General features: G+C 33.0%; 1 protein-coding gene across 6 annotated transcripts in view; it reads right to left on the reverse strand.

Moving 5' to 3' along the window:
- Window positions 1–23,739, reverse strand: part of CCSER1 (coiled-coil serine rich protein 1) — a 1,273,261-nt gene that overhangs the window by 90,882 nt on the left and 1,158,640 nt on the right. Inside the window, exon 12 of one of the 6 annotated variants that reach the window (XR_009564123.1) lies at window positions 13,146–13,289. The exons of the other annotated variants lie outside the window; for them this stretch is intronic. The gene's annotated coding sequence lies outside the window, so the exon portion shown is untranslated. The remainder of the gene's footprint in view (window positions 1–13,145; window positions 13,290–23,739) is intronic. 6 annotated transcript variants of the gene reach the window in all.

Below are 23,739 nucleotides of genomic sequence, written 5' to 3' on the forward strand. Positions count from 1 at the left end.
ATGTAAGTTAAATGTCATAAAATTCACTCTTTGTAGTGTGCAATTCAATGATTTTAATAAATTTAGATATTTACTGCCCCATCACAACTGAGTTTTAGAATTTTCCATCTCTCCAGAAACTATCCTTACACCTGTTTGCAGCCAATCGCCAGAAATACTCCTAGTCCCATGCAGCTGCTGATTTGCTTACTATCTCTATAAATTTTCCTTTTAAGGATGGTTTATTAATATGCAGTCATATAATAAATAGTCTTCTGCACCTGACTCTTTCACTTAACATAATGCCTTTGAGGTATACTCCTGTTTTAGTATGTATCAGTAGTTTATTCTGAATAGTACTGCATTGTGTGAATACACCAGATTTTATCTATTCATCAGTTAAATGACATATGGTTTGCTTCTTTTTTGCTATTATGAGTAATGTTGCTATGAACAATCTTGTACAAGTATTTGTGCAGACACATGTTTTAATTTCTTTAGCGTAGATAGTAGTGAAACAGATGAGTTGTATGATAGGTTATATTTAAAATTTTAAGAAACTATTAAAATCTTTCGCAAAACTGTTGAGCTATTTTACCTTCCACCAGCAATGTATACATGTTCCAGTTTCTCCACATTTTCAGCAACACTTGATATTATCTGTTGTTTGAACATAGCCATTTCAGGGGAATCTCTCTGTGGTTTTAATTTGTGCTTCCCTAGTGACCAATGATGTTCAAAGTCTTTGTAAGTGTTTATTAGCCATTCTTATATTTACTTTTTTTTTTTTTTTTTTTGCAGTACGTGGGCCTCTCACTGTTGTGGCCTCTCCCGTTGCAGAGCACAGGCTCCGGACACACAGGCCCAGCGGCCATGGCTCACGGGCCCAGCCGCTCCGCGTCATGTGGGATCTTCCCGGACCGGGGCACAAACCCGTGTCCCCTGCATCGGCAGGTGGACTCTCAACCACTGCACCACCAGGGAAGCCCCTTATATCTACTTTTGTGAAATGTTTATTTATTCAAAGCTTGACCAGCTGTACTATTTTAAAGTTGTTCATAAATTGAATTAATCTCTTTATAACCTTTCTTGATCTAAGACCATTATAAGTTATTGAAAGAAAACTTTCTCATTATTTTTGTTTTTATTAAATTCTAATGTTTTAATAAAATGTTCTGTAGCCTAGAGCCTTTGTATTTTAGCCTCCTAAGTGAAAGTTTAGATACTTCTCCTTTTAAATTTTGTTAATTCAGAATAAGTAATTTTCCAAGTGTCAGATGGGAACACATAACTAGAGGCCAGTGCTTTACTATGCTCCAAATACATTAAAATTAATAGTATTTTCTTCACTAATATTTCTCAGATTTTAAGTATATATATGCATATGAATGTAATGAATCATTTATTTTATTTCTAATATTTTCTCAAATTTCTCTGTAGCAGATACATCATTCAGAATATGCAAAACTTATGCAGATTTCTCACAAACAATGGTTTAAAGGCATTTGTTTTGGAATTCAATGACATATTAATTCAAAATATTGCAAGTTATGCACTAATACCTAACTGTTAAATCCATACCATAATTACGGCTCAGTATGATTTTAAAAGCATGACCATCAATGACTATCTGTAATTCAAATACCATTTACGACTATACTCAGCCAACTCATTGATTTCTCAAATATATATTAAACTACTACAAATCAGGCACTTTTCATAGCACTTGATATTCTGTGAAGAACAAGACCAGATAGTTTTCTATTTGGTAAATAGTAAAATGTCAATATTTGTATAAAAGAAGCCAAGGGAGGAATATTTTTAAATAAATAAATAAACATGAGGGAAACATGAGGAAAGATTGGTGGATAATTTTCCAGGATTTAAGACCCAATTTTTAAAGTCCATAAAATGGGACTTCCCTGGTGGTCCAGTGGTTAAGAATCCGTCTTGCAATACAGGGGACAACGGTTCGATCCCTAGTCAGGGAACTAAGATCCCACATGCCATGGGTCAACTAAGCCCGTGCGCTGCAACTTATAGGCCTGTGCACCACAACCAGAGAGAAGCCCTCACACTGTAATGAAGAGCCCACATGCCGCAACAAAAGATCCCACGTGCTGCAACTAAGACCCAATGCAGCCAAAAAACAAATATTTAAAATAAATAAATAAAAGTCCATAAAATATAAAAAGGGCAGATGAAGTGACACACATATGCACACACATGTCTATATCATATACATGCTATAATAGAAGATAAAAGATAACTGTAAAACCTCCTAGAAAGAAAAAGTAGATTACCTATAAAAGAAAAAGTTATACATTGATAGCAGATTCCTTAACAGTAATACTGGCTGCAAGATAAATGATAATTATATAAGGAAGGCAATTTAAGCCTAGAATTTTATAACTAGCAAAAGTATTATTTCTTTTATAAGGTAAAATTTTAAAATATAGAGATATAGATAAATTAGATATTAATATATAATTTAGTTAGTAAAGTTTGCTTTTGTCTAAAACAGAAAAGATCTTAAAACTATACAATTCTAGACAAAAATCAACACAATAGCAAAAGCAGAAGTATGGATACAAAAAAGGAAAAGAGGGAAGGGAGAGTACCTAATAATATAATTTTTATTCAGGGGAAGATACACATGATAATAAGAAATAAATAAAAAGATAAAAATAAATATCAGTCTTAATACAGGTAATCTTTAAAAGAATATAAATGGATTAAGCAGTTCTTCAAATTAGCTGAAGTAACTGTAAAAAATCCAAAGGAAGTCATGAAATGAAAATAAATAGAAAATAAAATGGAAGAAAGAAATCTTAATATATCAGGGACTACAGTGAATGTACATGGTTAAACCAAATATAATCAGAGATCCTCAAACAAGTAAAAAAGTAAGAATGAGCAATATGTCATGAATATGAGAAACAGTTAAATCAGAAAAAGGCTGAAATCTAAAAATAAAGGAACAAGACCATGGACCAAAAGAAATCTAAGGTGTCAATTTCAATATCAAACAATTTGGTATTCAATGAAAAACCAAACAAACAAGAAAAAAACTAACAAAGTGTCATAACAAAGTGGTATATTATATACTGTTAAAAGAAAAATGGATCAATATAGTATTTTCAGCATGAGACATACCTAATAATATAGCTTCAGACTATATTCATATAAATAAGGCAACTAAACTATGAAATATTAAAAGCACTTAATATATTCTTATCCAAAACTGATAGCTCAAGCAGAAAATAATATACAGAAATGCAGTGCATTTCATAACTATTCTAAACTAATAAATAATAATCCTGAGAGTATTTAACACACTACCAGGTACTGTGTACATACCTAACATAAATTATTTAATCTTCAGTCCAAATCTATAGAATGTGTCTTACTGTTCTCAATTTTTTATTTGGGAAAACTAAGCACAGAATGTTTAATTTGCTCAAGATTGCTCAGAAAGAAGTGGCAAAACAGGGTTTCAAAACAATTATTCTGAATTCCAGAGCCTATGCTATTAAAGAGTACTTTATGTTGAACTATACATGCTCTATTCAAAGCAATAAATATTTGGTGGCATTCATGAAACATTCACAAAATTTGACCACAGACAAAGCTTAAAAAAGGAGCAATTAATTTTAAAAGAACCATGTATCATTTACTGTGGTCTTTGGTCATAATAAATGAAATTAGGAAAAAAAAAGATTAAAAAACTCCACCCCAAGAGGATGAGAAGACAAGCCACAGATTGAGAGAAAATATTTGCAAAAGACACATCTGATAAAAGACTGCTATCCAAAATTTATAAAAAACTCTTAAAACTCAACAATAAGAAAATGAAAAACGTAATTAAAAACGGTCAAAAGACTTGAGGAGACATCTTACCAAAGTAGATATACAGATGGCAAGTAGGCATATAATAAGTTCAATAACATATGTCATTGGGGAAATGCAAATTAAAAAACAATGAATCTATTAGAACAGCCAAATCTATTAGAATGGCCAAAATATGGAACACTGATACACCAAATGCTGGTGAGGATGTAGAGCAACAGGAAACTCTCATTCATTGCTGGTGGGAATGCAAAATGGTACAGCCAATTTAGAAAAGGTTTTGGCAATTTCTTGCAAAACTAAATGTACACTTTACCATACCATCCGGCAATTCACACTCCTTGGTATTTACATAAATGAACTGAAACCTTATGTCCACACAAAAACCTCCACATGGATGTTTATAGAAGCTTTATTCATAGTTGCCAAAACTTGGAAGAAACCAAGATGTCCTTCAGTGGGTGAACAGATACATAAACTGTGGTACATCCAGACAATGGAATGTTATTCATTACTAAAAGGAAATGAGCTACCAAGCCCTGAAAAAACATGGTGAAAACTTAAATGCATATTACTAAGCCAGTCCAAAAGGGCTACATGCTGCATGATTCCAAGTATATGATATTTAGGAAAAGCAAAACCATGTGTACAATCAAACGATCAGTGGTTGCCAGCAGGAGGAAGGAATGAACAGCAAGAGAACAGTGGATTTTTAAGGCAGTGAAACTATACTGTATGTTACTGAAATGATGAATACATATCATTATACATTTTTCAAAATCCATAGAATGTACACCAAGAGCGAACCCTAATGCAAACTTATGGACTTTGAGTGATAATGATGTTACCAGTGTAGGTTCATGATTGTAATAAATGTACCACTCTCATGTGCAACGTCGATAATGCACATTTGTGGGAGCAGGTGGTACACAGAAGTCTCTATACTTTCCACTCAGTTTTGCTGTGAATCTAAAACTCTAAAAAAATAAAGTTTGCTGGGCTTCCCTGGTGGCGCAGTGGTTGAGAGTCCGCCTGCCGATGCAGGGGACACGGGTTCATGCCCTGGTCTGGGAAGATTCCACATGCCGCAGAGCGGCTAGGCCCGTGAGCCATGGCCGCTGAGCCTGCGCGTCCGGAGCCTGTGCTCTGCAACGGGAGAGGCCACAGCAGTGAGAGGCCCACGTACCGCAAAAATAAATAAATAAATAAATAAAGTTTGTTGGTTAAAAAAAAAAAAGCTTCATGTATCTGGAGACTTAAAAAAAAAACCCTAGTAACTACATAATGTTCAGAACCAAACAACAACAAAAAATACCAATTCTCAAAACTTGGGGATACAGATATGTACTCCTTTGATGAAAATTGAAAACATTCAATTAAATTAAGTATATAAATTAGATAAGATTAAAATAAATTAGATTAAGCATTTCCCTTGACACAGCCATTCCAGTCATGGTTTTAAGCCTTAGAAAAATTCCTACACAAAAACAGAAAGGTATAGAGAGTCCCCAACTTCAGATTTTTCAACTTTTGATGGTGTGCAAGTGATACGCATTCAGCAGAAAACATACTTTGAAATTTGAATTTTGATCTTTTCCCAGGCTAACATTACTATGCAGGATGATACGCTCCTGATGCTGGGCAGTGGCAGCAAGCACAGCTCCCAGTCAACCACACAATCACAAGGGTAAACAACGGATATACTCACAACCATCCTGTACCCATACAACCATGCTGCTCTTCACTTTCAGTATGGTATTCAATAAATTATATGAGATGTCCCATACTCTATTATAAAAGAGGTTTTGTGTTAGATGCTTATGCCTAACTGTAGGCTAATATAAGTGTTCTGAGCTCATTTAAGGTAGGCTAGGCTAACCTACGATGTTAAGTTAGGTATATTAAACGCATTTTTGAGGTACAATGAATATTTTCAACTTCTTATGGATTTATCAGTATGTAACCCCATCATAAACTGAGGCAGACCTGTATAAAAAGCAGGATGCTTTATCTTAGCTTTGTTTGCAGTAATAGGGAATTGGAGGTAATCTATGGTAGTTGGAAGCAATATTAGCATAATAAATAAGTAAACTGCAGTGGATTCGTGCAATGGAATTCTTTGCAGTATTTAGATGCACTGAATTAGAATCCATAGTATTTTAAAAAACAGGACTGAGTGAAAAAAGAAACGAGTTATAGCTATGTAAATTAAGCATACACAATGGGATATAATTTTTTATCAAACATGGCCATCAAAGTACATATATCAAACTCATTAGAAAAGTACATAAAAGGAGAAGCCGGGAGTAGGAAAAAATATCTAAGAACAGGGGTGAGGTATGAGGACAGTGTGCCGTAAACTGAAGAATATCATTAGATGATCCCTCTGTACCTGAGGTGCCCACAAAAGAGAAAGATACAGAGAAAAGTATGACTATAGAGTTTATTTTCCTAAATAAATCTACTAATCAGTTGATAATCTTTTTATCCCTCCAGAAAAATGGAGTATATAATTTTAATTATTATACTTATTTAAAATAAAGAGGAGTATAGAAAAACATACTTTCTCAAAGTCACCCAAACAGCAATAAACAGAACAAAAACCATGGATAAATTCTAGAGTAATGGTCTATCACCTACATACATTTTCTCTCATTAGGGTAGATACAAGAGGAAAAATCTTAGGAAATAAAAGTGTAAATAATTCTCCCTTTTCTCTATAGTGGCAAAAATCACTGAATTATTTTCCAGCTAAAGAAGCAAGGAGGAAGTGAAATATCTAAATTTTCTTCTAGTGATTTTCTTTAACTTTTATTTTAACTTTACTGTGCAGTAGAAATGGATTTCTCATTTTGAAACCAACAAAGAATGTCATTTTGCTTTCCTCACTCTGACCTTGGGTCGATTTTCCATTTGCATATTCCATCTCAAGTACTGTATTTCTCAAAATCAAAGACCAGATGCACTGCAGAGCTATGCTTCTTAATGTGTCATCTGTTCACAATGGTTTTGCATAATAGCGATATGTTGCTTGGAGATGCAGAGTTGATCACAGTAATCCACACTATAAACCATAAAACTGGATATTTAAATGACCTCTTTCACATATTAGCGTGTGAAGAGGAGATATGTGGGGGAAAGACACTTCTAGAGGTTAAACAAAAATTCATACAATTTTTCTACAACCGATATGTTATAAAATATTAAATCAGTTAATTCAGTCTGTCTGGTCCTTTAAGAACTCTTTAAAAGTTTATATAATAATGAATCCTATAAACGTGTTTTTATTTCAAACAAAGGCAAACAGGAAAACTTATCTGATACTCTCTTCAATTTTAATATGTTACACACGTTGTCTATCTCTAGCTTTAAAATCTCCTTAAGGTAGTGTCAATTACTGAACACGTAATCTCCCTTTAAAAAAATCATTCATTATAGCATCTTTCAAAACCTGCTCTAAAGCCATAGTTGGTTATTACTTCATAATCAGAGGAATCAAATTTACTTGTTTTATATAAAGTGCTAAACATTATAGAGGAAAAAAATCTATGCCCGTAACACAGGTATTTTTATTAAATTTCATTTGTCTGTTTTCAATCTTTGCTGGTGCTACATATTTATTATTTCTCTTCCCTAAAAAGAAATTTGTGGCATCTTAGCTCTAGCAGGATTTTTAAAAATATAAAACCCTAATGAGTAAGTGGGAATCTGGAATTTGAACCCAAGAGTTTAACTCCAGAGCTTGTACTTTTGTATAAAATGTTGTCACTAAGACTATTGCTAAGACCATCTGTAGAGAGATCAAGTTTGATTCTAAGTATAGAAAGAAAAATAGGAGTAAATATGGTCAGGATGCAGAGGGACACAGATTAGTCTATGCAGCTTCCTCTTTTCTATCATCACAGCCGAAAGTGTGTACTTCAAGTGAGTTTTTTATGTAACTTAGTTTGGAATATATATTTGAATTGAACACATATATTTACAAATGTTTATATCAACCATAACCCCATGTTCACGTTTGTTGTAGGGGCTGTTTACATGAGACCAACACATAAACTGTAGAGTATCAGAAAAAAAAAATCAAGAATTTCAAGGAAAATATAATCAAAACATAATTTTAGTGTACAACATTTTTAAAAAGCATATTGACACACCATTGTAAAGCAATTATACTCCAATAAAGATGTTTAAAACAATAATAAATAAATAAACATATTGGATATTTTGGTAACAGTTAAAATATATTTTATGCCATAAGTTTCTTGAAACACAAGATGTGTTTATTTAAATGTTCATGTATGCTAATCTGCCAGACTAGTGACGCAAACACAGTAAACCAAGCCCTTGCCCTAAGTGACCAAGCAGAGCCCCACCTTTTGATAATAGTTCAGTGATTCTGTATTTATTTCACTTTATCTCTTCCTTTATTCCCAGATCTGAGCCATGAAGAAACAGCCACAAGCATTTCATTGAGGGTTGTTTCCAAAGGAAAATAAAACTATCATTTGCTGCCAGTAACGCTCAGGGTTTCTCATGAATTCTGCTATTTTTTGTCTAATGGTAGGAGATTAGAGTGACTTGAAGGACTCTCATATTATCTAAGTAGCATAAGATACAACTTAATGCACTGTTTTTAAGATAAAAGTGTTATACAAATTTACTTATTTACTATTAGCTCTGGTAAGTTGTTCCAGAATTTAAATTCTTATCCTTCTATTAAAAACTTTATCATAAGTAAGCCCATAGTATTTTGAATGAATTTTACTATAAAGAAGATTTTACTTTAAAGAACAAAAAAATTATGAGCTTCATTTTAACTTACAGTAATTTTTAATGATTTTTTTAATCATTTTGTTAAAAAAGGAGGGAATGAGGATAGACCAATATTGATAAACATAATGTTTTACTTTAACATTTAAATTTTCACTCACTGGACATAGTCCTTACCTGTCATTAGACAATATGTTTGGGGAGAAAATATTTCTCAATATTTCTGCTCATAACTCAAAGTAACAAGGTGGATAACTAAATGATAACTGAATGGAAGGCTCACAAAACCGAAAAAAAAAGGACAGAACAAGACATATCGAGACAATTATTTCAGCTCTTTTACTGACATCATATTGCTTTATATATCATAAATAAGCTATAATATGATTGAATCTGCTACACTGACCAAGATATAACTGATTCAGTGAAGTTCACAACCTTTCCTAAAATTAAATTTTAATCATTTATTTCATTATGACAATAATTTATATTACAATTTACAAAAATATAAAATGGAAAGTTATGGAAGTCACTCAACAACTGCTAGTAAATCCCTCCCATCTCTCCTCGGTTCTTATTTCCTTTTAAATGAATGACACACTATATTTTTCATCTTACTCTGACCTCTCCTTACCTGGTCCCAGTTAGTCATCCTTGAAATTGTCCAAAAATACCTTTTCTGACTATAATTCTTCTCACAGCACTGTCTATTTATTTATGTATTTTACAATTCTCCATCAACTAAAGGATAAAGTCCGACTCACATGTAAGATCTCTCATCATCTAACCTTTGCTCCTCTGCAGACATTATGCTATATTCATATTTCCCAGAATATATTATACAGTTGTTTCAAAATGTTGCTCAGACCTTATCTCCACCATGAAAATTTACTGAACAGATCACTACCTGGCATATTATCTCCAATACAGGTTAACTACTATATTTTGCCCACTAAAGTGAACATTTAAAAATTTTGATTTTTATGGACTCATTATCTTTCTCATACTAACAGTATTTCTATGGAAGTAAATGTTAACATTTCTTTTTTTACTTAAAAACACAAATACCAAAAGAAGGTGAGGGGAAATTCTTTCAAATTGTTATGCTACTGACTTTAAATAGTTCATAACTGAAGTTATAATTTAGGCTATTTCCATTAGATAGATAGAAGGTAGATATTATCAGTTTAAGCTGCTATAACAAAGTACCATAGACTGGGTGGCTGATAACAATAGAACTTTATTTCTCACAGTTCTGGAGCCTGGAAGTCCAGAAGATGCCAGGATGACTGAGTTCTAGTGAGAACCCTTTTCGGGGTTGCAGAATGCTGGCTTCTTGTTTTAACTTCATATGGCAGAAAGACAGCTAGCTAGTTCTCTGGCCTCTTATGGACTCTATTCTCATGACCTAAGTACCTCCTAAAGGCACAACCTTCAAACACCATCAGATTATAATTAGACTTTCAACTTATGAATTTTGGGGGTGGGAACACAAGCATTCACTCCATTGCAGAAGGATGGATGGATGGATGGATGAATGGATGGATGGCTAGCTAGATTGACAGAAAGAAATAGGTAGGTAGATATATAGAATGGGACTTATGTAAAGAGATACTCTGAGTATTGAAAAGTTAATTTCCTACCTAAAAAAATTCCTAAGGCGACTTTTATTCTTAATGTTTTTATAAATCTTACAATATTTTAGAGATGAATCAAGAAATTTAATTATGTTTTAACTAAATTTTAAATGTTCATGAATGCTTAAAATCTGCTTTTATATACATTTAGGAAATGAATCGCTAAGGATTTGGGGAGTTGAATTTTCTTAAAATAAACAAACATTGTTTATTTTGCAGTAGTGTGGGAAATAATACAGGCACAGAACATAGCATAGGAAGGACGGTCACAAAGAACTCATATTAGAAAAAGGAAAACTGGGTGATTGTGAAAACAAAGAAACAAGATATGCACCAGACTATAAGAATTTAGTGACAAAAATTTGCAGAGCACAATGAAAGAAAGCAAAACCTTGGTGGTATGGCTGATAATAATAATGATACATTTTTTCTTTTCAAATTTTGAGCAAGAAGTAAAATAATTCCTTATAGATAATATGGTCCTGATAAAGTAAGGTCAAAGCTCAAAGAAAGGATAAGAAATATACGGGGCGTAATACAAGTTTATCCGAACCAAGAGTATCAAAGAAGCAATATCTGGACCAAAATAGAGATAATTCCCTTGGAACGACAGTTTTTACCACTTCCTAGTCTTAAGTATGTGTATGTATCAACAATATATAGAAAAAATATATAGTTTGCACTTCATATCTTGTGGGGTTTTATACTCAATAATTTTCTTTTCCTCATTCAGTACCATGAATAAGCTCATGAAGTATTGTTATATATGGATATCATGCATTGGCAGATCACATCTGATAACTATTCTAATTGTAATTATGAAACAGAGTAGGCAAAACAGGTAAAAAGTCTTTCCTTTATCGAAAATTACTATATTCTAGGCAGCAAGCGTACGTACTCATTTAATTGCCCACATTTTGCAGAAAATATGAGAAAACTAATGCACAAAAGATTTAAATTAGTCAAAAAGCCAAGACAGAATGTGGCAAGGGCATTTGGATACCTGAGTCATAAACACTCTGGATAAGGAAGACTTCTGTATGGAATGCTGCCCAAGACTATAATATTAAGCCAGATGTCATCCTTTAAGAAAATTAAGATATTTTTTAACTTTTAAATTCTTCCTCTGAAAAGCAATCATTTGTGAAAAAGTAAAAATCATATCATTTGCTCTAATCTGTCTCCATAAAGATTGGATTGAGTGATGTTCCCCTAAAATTCAAAATGTTTTTAAGTTTGAAAAACATCAATAAAACTTCAAGCATTGTTGTGAAAAAAATCTCCTTCATGTTAATTATGTGAGAGTTTTACCTTTGTTAAATACTTTCTTAAGTGTGAAGACATACCTAATGATGACGTTCTAAATTGAATATTTACCCCATGAGACTGTGCGAATATTTCTAAAGAGTATATTTCCAGTTATTTCTAGTTACTCTTTTTGTAATAACAAATACTGGTAAGTACTAGTCACTGTAAGCAAAAAATAGAACAGAGAATATTTTAAAGTTAATTCTGGGCAAAAAATCCCAAATATCTGAATTAAAGATTCATGGAAACTTTAAATGTGTATTACATGCTACTGACTAGAAATCATATTCAAAATTAGCAGCCTAAATGGGTATAGAGAGATATTGTCTTCTGAAATCTAGTGCAAGATATTATTTGCTATTCCTCTGGATTGCCTATAGCTAATATTTAGCTTTTGCACATCAGACACTGCAAAGAGCTTCACTGTAGAAACACAGTCACACAGAGCTACATAGTGAGTTATCTGGTGTGGCTAACTTTCAACATTTCTAAGAATTACTTCTTTAGCTCAGTCCTTTTTTAAAAAAAAATAGATATTTGTGATATTAAAAAAAGAAATTAATGATATCATCAGTTTATTGATAAGGAAGCAAATCCTGAAATTTTAAAGTATATTGACATTTTCCTTATCAGGAGGTTCCATCCTTCTTAGGACCGTTTCTTAGACCATCACTCAATCCGCTAACCTGGGCACGTGATTTACAGATGATTAGAAATAATCACTAGAAATAGGGATGAGTCAGAGAAGAGCACACCTAAAATGGAAGTGCCAGCTAACAGACTAACAACAAGCTCAGAAAGACTACATAATTTTGCTATGACAATGATGTATTCTCATAATGGTGATTCTTAATCACTAAGAAAGATGAAATTATAAATATCCTGTAATTATTGCCTTTTTAATTGTAACTGGAAAATAGCAATGATTACATTTTAATGTATTTGATTTAAAATGATACTTTTAAATTTTATTTTATAATAAACACAGTTTGTCACTTGAACATTTAGAATTCAAGTATCCTGAAAAATAATTTACACCCAACTACCCATTCTTTAACAATACAAACATTTATTGAATTTCAACTTTAGATTTAATTATGTATCTTTGCATTTTTTACCAGATGATAAAGTATTGAACAGATTAATGATATTCTCTGAAGGGGGCATAGGAAAGCAATATATTTGAATATATATATATATATATACACACACACACACACACACATATATGCATTTATTTATATAAAAGCCTTAGATAAATGATATAAAAATATAGCTCTCTATTAAGCTGAATAAAATTACTCAAAGGTTCACATCCATCAGACTTTCTAGGTTTAATTATGTTTATTTCTTTGGAAAACTTACCTTACCCAGGAATCCGTATGTTCCTTGAAGATAATATTTATGAATATTTTATAATGCTTTCACAGATTTCCTATCATTATGAGTTTGTTCCCCAAAAGCTTTAAATGGAACATGAAAAATATACTGCTTACACTATGTAAAATGAAAACTCATATATCTAGCATTATTTCTTAAAATGCTATTTCATATATTTAATGCTACCCACACACCAAATCACTTGTTGTTCACTGAACTCACCATGCACTTTCTCAAGTATATAAAGTTCCCTCCTCTGGAATGATCCTATAAAACAATCCATCATAAAATGGCCAAGTTCAAGGATCACTACCTCTATGATGATTGTCCTCTATTCCTTCATCCAGAAAATTGTTCAGGAAAAGCCTAAGACCAGAGAGAAATTGTTCCTGAGAAACCTCGTAGTGTAAATCAATAAACATCTTCAACAACATCTTTACTGAAGGTTAGTAATGGCTTCTTCCTATATAGTGTTCTTTAGTACAGGCCACACTATCATCAAAGCATGGAACTACATGGAGCCTATAATTTACAGTCAAAAAGCATCACTCTCTGACAGGAAGGCTTCCCTGGAGATGTATCGCAGAGTATTTAGCACAGATGTTACTACTCCTTAGAGACCTGAGGTTGACCTGGAGAACCCTGGGAATATGGAGGATTGCCAATTTACCCATAGCTCACAGAGAAGTTACACATTTTTTGATTTTGTAAATTTAGTTTTTCATCACTAAAAACTTTATTTGAAAGAAACATTCAGCAGCTAATAATTAGTTCGAGACCACTGATCCAAAAGAATGGATGAACTGGCTTTCTACTGAGCTTTGCATAAATTTGGGACAGCAGCAAATTTGAGATTATACTTCTAGCCAATAACATTGTTAGCAATAACATTGGATTTATAATGCTACAGACGGTGGGGCTGGGGAGGTGCTGACAAGCTTTTATAAAAATCCAGCCATTATAATGCATTTTAAAAATAAAAGCCATCCCACTTCCTAAAGGAGATAAGCCAAGAACAGGCCCACAGGGGAGACTGAAACTATGCTAATTAAATAATGGTACATATCAGGCGTACATTAACATCCTGGCCAAACAACACTATTTACAAGCTTCAGACATACCGCTTTATTTTTTCTAATAGAAGCTGCCATCATTAGACATATTACTACACTGCAAATGAAACAAACAAACAAACAAAACCTACCTACAAAAACTATTAACAATGACATATCCTACTCTATTACTTATTCATGGTCATAGTCAGTTGAGTGTTTTAGATGAGTAAAACATGAAGAGTATAATACTTTTAGCATTCATCATTGTCACTGTAGGCACTCCCCATCTGATAGCCAGGCACATATGTAAAAGTCATAATTGCAAAGAAGAATATGTATTTTTTAAAACACAAAGTGAATAATTTTTGTTTTTAAATGCTCACATATATTTTTTGTATACTGATAATACAGCATTGTTTTACCTATGTTATGATAAAATAATACCCTGAGTATATAGTCTTACAATTAAAAAGACATAGATTTCCATGGAAATATTCCCTTATGTTCAGATGCATCATGCAATGTATATGCTAATATTAAGGTAACGATTATAGCCAACATCTGTTAAGTGCCCATGATATAGTAAGATTGGTGTAAAGTGCTTTGTGTGCATTTTCTCATTTAATTTTGAGGAAAGTATTATTATCATTCCCATTTTACAGGTAAGTTCACTGAGTCAAAGTTTAGTAACTTGCCTCAGACGTCAAATGTAATTAATAATTGAGATGGCACATGAATTTGGGTCAGTCTAGCTCACATTTAAGCTTCATATGAAAGACTTTCAATATTTGGTTGAGAAAGTTTCATTTCATTTGATTAGCAAAGGGGAAAAAATCATGTCTCCACTGCTATCTAACTGTATACTTAAGCCAATTACTTAACTTCTCTAAGCCACAGTTTCTTCATCTGTAAAGTGGGTATGATAGCAGTTTTTGCCTCAGGGGTTAATGTAAAAAATAATTAAATTAATATGGATGTAACATTATAAATATACCTATTATTAATGTTGTTGTTTTTATTAAGTTTTGATCAGGAAAAAAAAAAATCATCCAAGAGGTCTATAATGAAGCTTCACTTGGCGGTGAAGAGGGAAGTGGAGGTTGGGAAGACACTGGAGTCAAGAGATCTAACTATCCCAGAGGCTGTGCAACTAATGCAGAGGCAAGGCAGTAAGGGACTAACGAGGGCAGGTGGCCCAGAGAGGAAAGGCACATTATGAGAAACACAGAAAGAACTAATTACTTTCCATATCACCCAGAATAAAATTGAAAGTCCTATGAAGGCCTGCCAGGCTTGGCATGAGTTGCCACCTTCCACCCCTTCTTTCTACCTTCTGCTTTGGTCACTGCATTCTAGTCATGGCACCTCATTCCTTTTCTTTCAAAAGGACTTTCATGTTTCTGCTTCATGTTCTGCTATTTCTTCTGCCTTAAACATTACTGCCCCATGTGCCTATGTGGCTGACTCAGTTACCTTTTCCAGGAAATTATGTAAGTACCACCATCTGAAAGAAATCTTCCCTCATTACAAAATACCACTTTGTTCCACTTCATGTCACTCTTTTTTCCACTTATCCTTTTTTATGCTTAGAATTGATCACTTCCTAACAAATGTTATGCTTTTTATTTTTATCTTTCCCTCACCCTCACATGAATGTAAGTCTCATGACCACAGGGACTTTATTTCACTGCTACATCTCAGCCTGAGCCTTACTACAGTGTCTGGCATGTAGTAGCTGCTCAGAATGTTTTTTGAATTAATTAATTGACTTAGATTATCATTCAGTAGTTGGATTAGCTGCGGAAGATTCATATTTTGGGATCTATGGATAATTGGAATTATTTCTTTTTAATCACATGAAAAATAATTGTTATACAGAATGAAAATAATAGAGCTAGAAATAAATAATTTTAGGTGACAATATGACACTTTTAGGCAAGTGTTCACTTATCTCCTAAGTTTTGGATAATTGCTTATGAGAACAAATAAACTGAAAATATTGACCAAATACTCTGCATCTTTTTTTTGGCTTTTGAACTATATTCTCAAAATCATGAGAGAGGAGCAGATATTAAGGTAGCAAGCATGAAAACATATTATTTTCAAATACTTTTTATAACAAGATATAAAATATTGCAAGTAAACATTTGAAATAACTTTTGTTTTATAATATTTCACCTAAAATTAACTTTACAATAACATAATAAAATTTTAGATCATTTGGCAAATATATGATATCTGTAGCATGTCAATTTCTAAATATTTAAAATAATTGTACAATTTGAAAGACTTTAAATGTTAAAAATGGTGGTACTGTTTTCATCATGATATAATCAATAGACATAAATATAGAATGTAACTAATATGAGATTTAGTGACATTCAAGTGAATGAATATCATTTAGAGGACATTAAAATAATGAAATTTTTTATAATTATATAATATTATATTGATCAACTGTGTGCCCTGTTCTTTTTTATTTTTTTGCCTGTGCAATAGGTACAAAAGAAACTATTAGAAATATTAATCTAAATCAAATTAGGCAATCATGGGTTAATTTAAATAGTTAGTAGTGAAATAGCCATTCCCTGACTGCTACACTATGACCTGTTCCAATATAACTTATTCTTAGAATATTTTATTTGAAAACATACAAATAACTTAGTTTTCTCTACTGTTCTGCAACTTGACACTTTGACCATATTTGTTTCCATACATAGTATCTTTTCCACAACAAAATATCAGTAAGAATTATGCAAATTAGTTTCCCTTGGGTTCACAGCATGCCTTGTAAGTAGACTTGTGTACATCCTTTCTGCTGCCTCTTGCCTCATGTTTCCCAAGGTCTGAGATATTTCAAACATAAAGTCCCCCCTGCCCCAGCAATTTAAAAAAAAAAAAAAAGTAAAAACCTTAATTTTTAACATAATTGAAACTTTAATGTTATCTTAGTGTGTCACTGTGTAAACAAATCCTATTTTTTCTACTACTATACCCAAGGCATCAATATATTCCACATTTATTTAGAAAGAATATCTACTGTTTCTATTTTTAAATTAATAAGCTTTTGTATTAATAGCTTGTGTTTGAAAATATGACTGACCTCTTTAGACACATGTATATATGTTTATTTCTGAATCCCTTCCCAATTGTTTTACATTTTAGGTATATGTATTTGAGCAGTTATTGCAAAGTGAATCAGATTTTTACACTAGCTAACATTATACAATTATGATCAATTCCTATGGAAAAAAAAGTCAAAGGGTTGAATGTGGAAATATCTATAATGGCCGTGAAATTGTAATCACAGTTTTGAAATTATTTTTTTCTTTTGAATATTGTCATGATATGAGCAATTAAAAATAACAAAATTCTGGTATTAATATCTGGAGTAAGTAGTTACTTGAAGGCCAAAAGTTTTGCTGGTCACTGTAATACTTTTCTATTTTTTACAAAGATATTATTTCAAGCCAAGTTAAAATTGATGCTCTTATTAATAGGACTACATGTCAATTATTTGCTCAGGGGAAGAATAAAATTATGCTCTCTTTCTAGACATATGCCCTATAATTTAGAAGTAATTTATGAGAAATAAATTTTGATATAATTGATATTACAAAATACTAAATATCAAAAATTGTACAATATATTTTCTTCATAGTAAACAATTTTTCATAATACATTATTAATATTTTAATCAGAAATTTCTGGGACAATCCAATAGAAGGTACAATCCTCAATAATTATAGTTAAGTGAATTGGGGTATACACAAAGTGGCCAAAAAGTATGTGTTTATATTCTGAAGTTTTAAAAAAAAACTTGTTTTGAATTCCATTTTTGTCATAAATTCTGTTTCTCTACCATAATGAGAATATTAATTTCATTATTTTAAAAATATATATTCCCATGAATATGTATGTGCATATATATAATATATATTCAAAATATATGTGTGTGTGTATACATATATTCAAAATGAAGTCCTTGTTAATCATTATTTTATATTTATATACAATGGTTCTCAATTTTATTCCCAAATGATTTCAATCATATCAATTTTGATGTTTTACTTTATCATTTTCATTAGAAGGTAAAGATACAGTCAAAATATATGAAGAAGTAGAAATAATTCTCTGTATTTAAGTGGCAAGAATTTCTACCTGAACTAGGAAGGTGTGCTTCAGTGTATTAGTAGCTATCTCCTTTAAGCTTTGTATGTCACTGAGGAGAAACGTTTTCACAACATAGGCAGCTTGCAAAGGTTAGGTAATAATTGCATTGCAGATTGTAGTTCTGTTTGTAGGGCAAGAAGAGTACAAGTGAGTTCAATACAGGTGGAGATAAAAGGCAGGAGGGTATTTACTCATTGGTTCTTGCTTCTTCACTAATACGTGCTACTTTTTTCCCTTTTCAAAATAGACGCATGTTTTTCTTTTAGTGTAAAAACAATGAAGTTCCTCTCTTATAATTCTACTGTTTTTGTGCCACAAATGAATGGTGACATATATTATCTGAATTCCAAACATTTATTCATAGCATAAATCTGTCATGACTCTGGAACAAAATATTTTCCCAACATTTGAGAGTCTTTTTGGAGCTTGCCAAATCATCCCTTTGTCCTCTACCAGAGCTCTGTAATAACATATCTGTGAAAATGATATTTAAGAAATGACAGCAAGGTTGATAAATTGGTGCTGGGTTGCTGTCATTTCCTATTCATTTTTCCTGTCCCATACCAAAGAAATGTAATGGGAAATAGCTTTTCATCCATGTATTAGGAAATGAACCCAAGTCTATGTTGCCTTTTAGCTGAGAAATTAGGTATAGGGCTCTTGGATCATTCTGAGATGCCAAGTCTGAGAATGGAATTATAAATCAGAGAGACAGATATAAGATTGATTTTCTACAATTATATCAGTAAGTTCTAAAATCACTGAAGAAGTCCAAGTATATTCAAATGGCAATGCTACTATTTTCGTTCAAATAGCCCTAAGTATTGATTTAGACTTTTAATAGGTAAATCAGTGGTTCACTAAAGAGTCATCTGAAGGTTCTGTTAAAATACAGATAACTGGACTCCACCTTCAGTGTTTCTGATTCAGTGGTTCTGGGGTGTAGCCGAAAATGTGCATTTCTAATAATTTTCTAGGGAATCCTAATGTTGTTGTTTTGGGGACCACACTTTGAGTTTCAAGGGAGTAAATCATTGACAGTAAATCCCTTGGAAGCTGAGACAGAAGACAATATGTACTCATAAATTTTGTATATGACAGCATCTAGCCAGATACTGTCTACAATTTTTGGCCAATGTTTACTTAAAACATGAAAATATATGGATAAGTATTAAATTTAAAAAATTTTATTGTTACTCCTATTCTTTCTTCAAACATTCTACAGGATCCAAGAGTGATTCATTGGTTTTGTTTAGGAAAGACATGTTCACTGACCCCAATAAATACTGTCAGCATCTTTGTATGCAGTGGTGATGGAGGCTGTGGGTGAGTGGTCATGCCCCGGTCCGGGAAGATCCCACACGCCGCGGAGTGGCTGGGCCCGTGAGCCATGGCCCCTGAGCCTGCGCGTCCGGAGCCTGTGCTCCGCAACAGGAGAGGCCACAACAGTGAGAGGCCCGCGGTACCAAAAAAAAAAAAAATCTAACAACAGAGTAAGCAGCAGTTCAAGGTTCTGAAGAACAAACTTGACTGAGCTGAATACAGTGTTTTTCAGTTTGCCCAAAAAAATGCCATATAAAGTGCTCTTCGATTAAAGACTAAGATTGAACTAGAGGTTTCAAAAAAAAAAAAACAAAAACGACTAAGAACAGCTAGGGGAATAGGTGAATTAATGACATAAACTTTTTCACAAAAAAGGAAGAATAAGACTCAACAGTGTTTACTAAATGAGTATATGCTGAAGTTAAAGTCACAAGCCCAGCAGGGAAGATTCCAGAGATGGGCTGTCTGCGTAGGCAGAACTATCCTGGAGCTAATGTTAGATCGCTGAACACCTGGGAAGTCAGTCTGTCATTTACAATCGGGGGCATTCTTTTCTTGGAAATGGAATGTTATTTATGCTTCCTCTCCATGAAATTCTCATTGTTACAGTATATGAGACGTTGAATTTCAGAATAAATTACTTCTGACGAAAGATGGTATCAATGTAAAATGCAAGGAAACAACACTGCAATCCCACTGACTTCCGTGAGGCTTGATGAATCAAGTCAGACCCTCAGTACAGAACACCTTTCTAGTTACTAGAGAGTTTGGGGATCTCTCCACCCTGACCTCAGCCCAGGACACTGCTGGAAATTTAACAATGAGTTCTTACCATTTTGGTGGCTTCTCTCCAGCTTACGTAAAGACCATCAGCACCCTCTGCAAACACATTCATTTTTTTTTTTTTAAAGATGTACATTTGCTACAACAGTGACACCCTCCTGGGACTCTACCTGGATCACTATGATATGCTTTTGAGGAAACCTCAAAGTCTTTAGCGTCTCACATATTTAGGGGTCGGAATGTGGCTGCTCGTGGGAATAGCTACACTTTCCTGTTATAACTTTGAAAGATTTTTTATTTTTAGAAGGTTGCTTAAATTTATTTTGGAAAATAGCTTGCAATCCCCATGTTATAGGCTGAATTGTGTCCCCAGCACTGCAAAATGTATATGTCGAGGCCCTATCACCATCATCTCCAAATGTGACTGTATTTGGAGACAGGGCTTTCAAAGAGGTGATTAAGTTAAAATAAGGCTGCTCTGGTGGGCCCTAATCCAATATGACTAGTATCTTCATAAGAAGAGGAAATGTCAACATAAAAAAAAGACACCAGGAATGTGTGTACACAGAGGAAAGGCCCTGTGAGGACACAGAGAGGTCAGCTACCTGCAAGCTGAGTAGAGAGGCTTTGGGAAAAACTAAATCCACCTAAGCCTTAATCTTGGACACCTAGCCTCCAGAACTGTGAGAAAACCTTTTTTCTTCCCCTCCTCCTCTCCCCTCTCTACTACCAGTGTTCCAAAGATGCACCGACCATTGTGACATGCAGTGTTTGGATACTTTCGTAGTCAGAAATCATGGCATGTTTTACTTTGCTAGAGCTACCATAACAAAATACCACAGATTGGGTGGTTTATACAACAGAGGTGCCATGTAAAGTAGCACCTATATGTTTAGAGTGTGAGTTGCAGCCTGGTACAATTCAGCAGTGGAGAAACCGGAAGGAAGGAAGCAACACACCACATGAAGCTGCAAAGGGAAATCATATGGTCACAGAGCATGAAATGAAAGAACTTTTGTCTGAGAAAGGGAAATAAAAGGGTGTTGTAGACTGAAGGTTTTTATCCCCCCAGTATTAATGTATTGAAGCCCTAATCCCCAATGTGGCTGTATTTAGAGATGGTACCTCTAAGGAAAAAATTAAGGTTAAATGAGGTCATAAAGGTGGGAAGGGGAGGAGAGGAGAGGATCAATAGCCAATAAATGGATTTCCTTTTTGTGGTAAAACAGAAATAAAATCAGATATCATGGTTAAGTATCTGTCTGTCTTGTCTCTGCCTCTGTCTTTCTCTCTCACACACATACACTCGCATACCCTACAAGAAAAAACATCACCTGATAAAAATGTACTCTAGGTAGAACAATGATCTACAGATTGAGTACCTGCTTCTGAATTCAATAATGATTGAGAAGACACTTGTAACAGTCTCCTTAGAAGTAAGAAGTGTCAGAGTCTATCATTTAGAGTTAGAATGGCATTTTAAAACAGTTGCGCTCTAGACAGCAGTTTCCAACATGACAAAAACATCTCCTGAACTTATGTGACATTTAAAACGATGAAGAAATATGACTGTATTCTTCTGCTACTCAGTAATCTCTTGGAACTGGGCAGGGATTTGCAAAGTACTCTCACAAAACACATTATTGATACATAAACATAAAACCTTTCTGTCACAGTACATAGAACAGACAGACAAAAGCAAAGATTGGTGTCAATCTCAATGACATTTAGGTTTCTTATAGTGAAGAAGGCAGTGTTAGGAAACATTCAATGAAATGCATTTTTTCAGTGATGTCAACTTTGACATTTAACAATATATCCTTACATCATAGTATTATTTTCATTTTATTTGAACTTTTGTATATGATAATAACTTATCCCTCTGATAACTAGTAAAACTTTCTATTTATAGTTGTGCTACTACATTTAAATTGCCTGAATTTCCTTAATCATTAAAAAAGGAGCTACAAGCATGTATTTCCAAAGTGTGTGTGGATTAGTACTAATAAAAGAGTAAATATAACAGATTACATATTCTATAGTGCACAAATGAAAAACCCACAAAGCTAAACATAGAGGAATTAATTATAACATGTCTGTTATATCTTTCCTAAATTGTTAAATTAAAAACTTCTAAAATTTGACTTAAGCAGGTTTCTTGTATACATAAAGTACATATAGGATTATAAGTGTATTATATATATGGTGGTATCAAAAATATGTCTTCAAAAATTGCCCATAGTTATACAATTTCAAAATTGACTTAAAAAAAACTACAGCAGCTATACATTCTTGCATATATCATACTGCATATGTATAAGTCATTGTTTCTAGTATCTGTTTTTGGAGTTACTAAAGCAGAACTAGAATTTAAGATATGTGTATAGTAATACAAAGGCAGATGTTGTTAGATTTTTATATTTTCTCTCAACTCTTTTAGTGACTGATCTTTGTTGAGATTGTCCAAAGTATCCAAATTAGTATTTTTATAAAAATAATTATTGCTCTATTTATACTTTTATTTATATATTCTTTTATATTTTTATTGCTCTATTTATACTTTTAAAAAATTACTGCTCTATTTATACTTTTAAAAATTATTGCTCTATTTATACTTTTAAAAATTTATACTTTTAATTATAAAAATAATTATTGCTCTATTTAAAGCTTTTAAAAATTACTGCTCTATTTAAACTTTTTAAACTTTTATACAATTTTATACAATATTTAATTAAATGATAACAATTGTCTATGCAAACACAATTAGATTACTTATATTTAGGATTAATAAAAACTCTTATCTCCAGCTTTCTGAGATATAATTGACATATAATATTGTGTAAGGTCGAGGTACACGTGTTCATTTGATACATTTACATATTGCAAAATGATTACCACCATAGCATTAGTTAACACTTTCATTACACCATATAATTACCATTCCTTTTTGTGGTGGGAACATTTAAGATCTACTCTCTTAGCAACTTTCAAGTATATAATATAGTATTATTAACTATAATCACTATGCTGTACATTAGATCCCCAGAACTTATTCATCTTATAACTGGAAGTTTGTACTCTTTTTTTTTTTTTTTTTTTGCAGTATGCAGGCCTCTCACTGTTGTGGCCTCTCCCCTTGTGGAGCACAGGCTCCGGACGCACAGGCTCAGCGGCCATGGCTCACGGGCCTAGCTGCTCTGCGGCACGTGGGATCTTCCCGGACCGGGGCACGAACCCATGTCCCCTAGCATCGGCAGGCGGATTCTCAACCACTGCGCCACCAGGGAAGCCCGTTTGTACTCTTTGATCAACATCTCTGCACTTCTCTCAAACTCTAGATCCTGATAACCATCATCTGTTTCTATGAGTTCAGCTTTTTTAGATTCTACATAACTGATATCATACAACACTTGTCTTTGTCTGACTTATTTACTTAGCACAATGCCTTCAAGGTCTATCCATATTGTCACAAATGGCAGCAT

The sequence above is a fragment of the Globicephala melas genome, chromosome 5 (assembly GCF_963455315.2).
Source record: "Globicephala melas chromosome 5, mGloMel1.2, whole genome shotgun sequence".
In the NCBI taxonomy this organism is placed as follows: Eukaryota; Metazoa; Chordata; class Mammalia; order Artiodactyla; family Delphinidae; genus Globicephala; species Globicephala melas.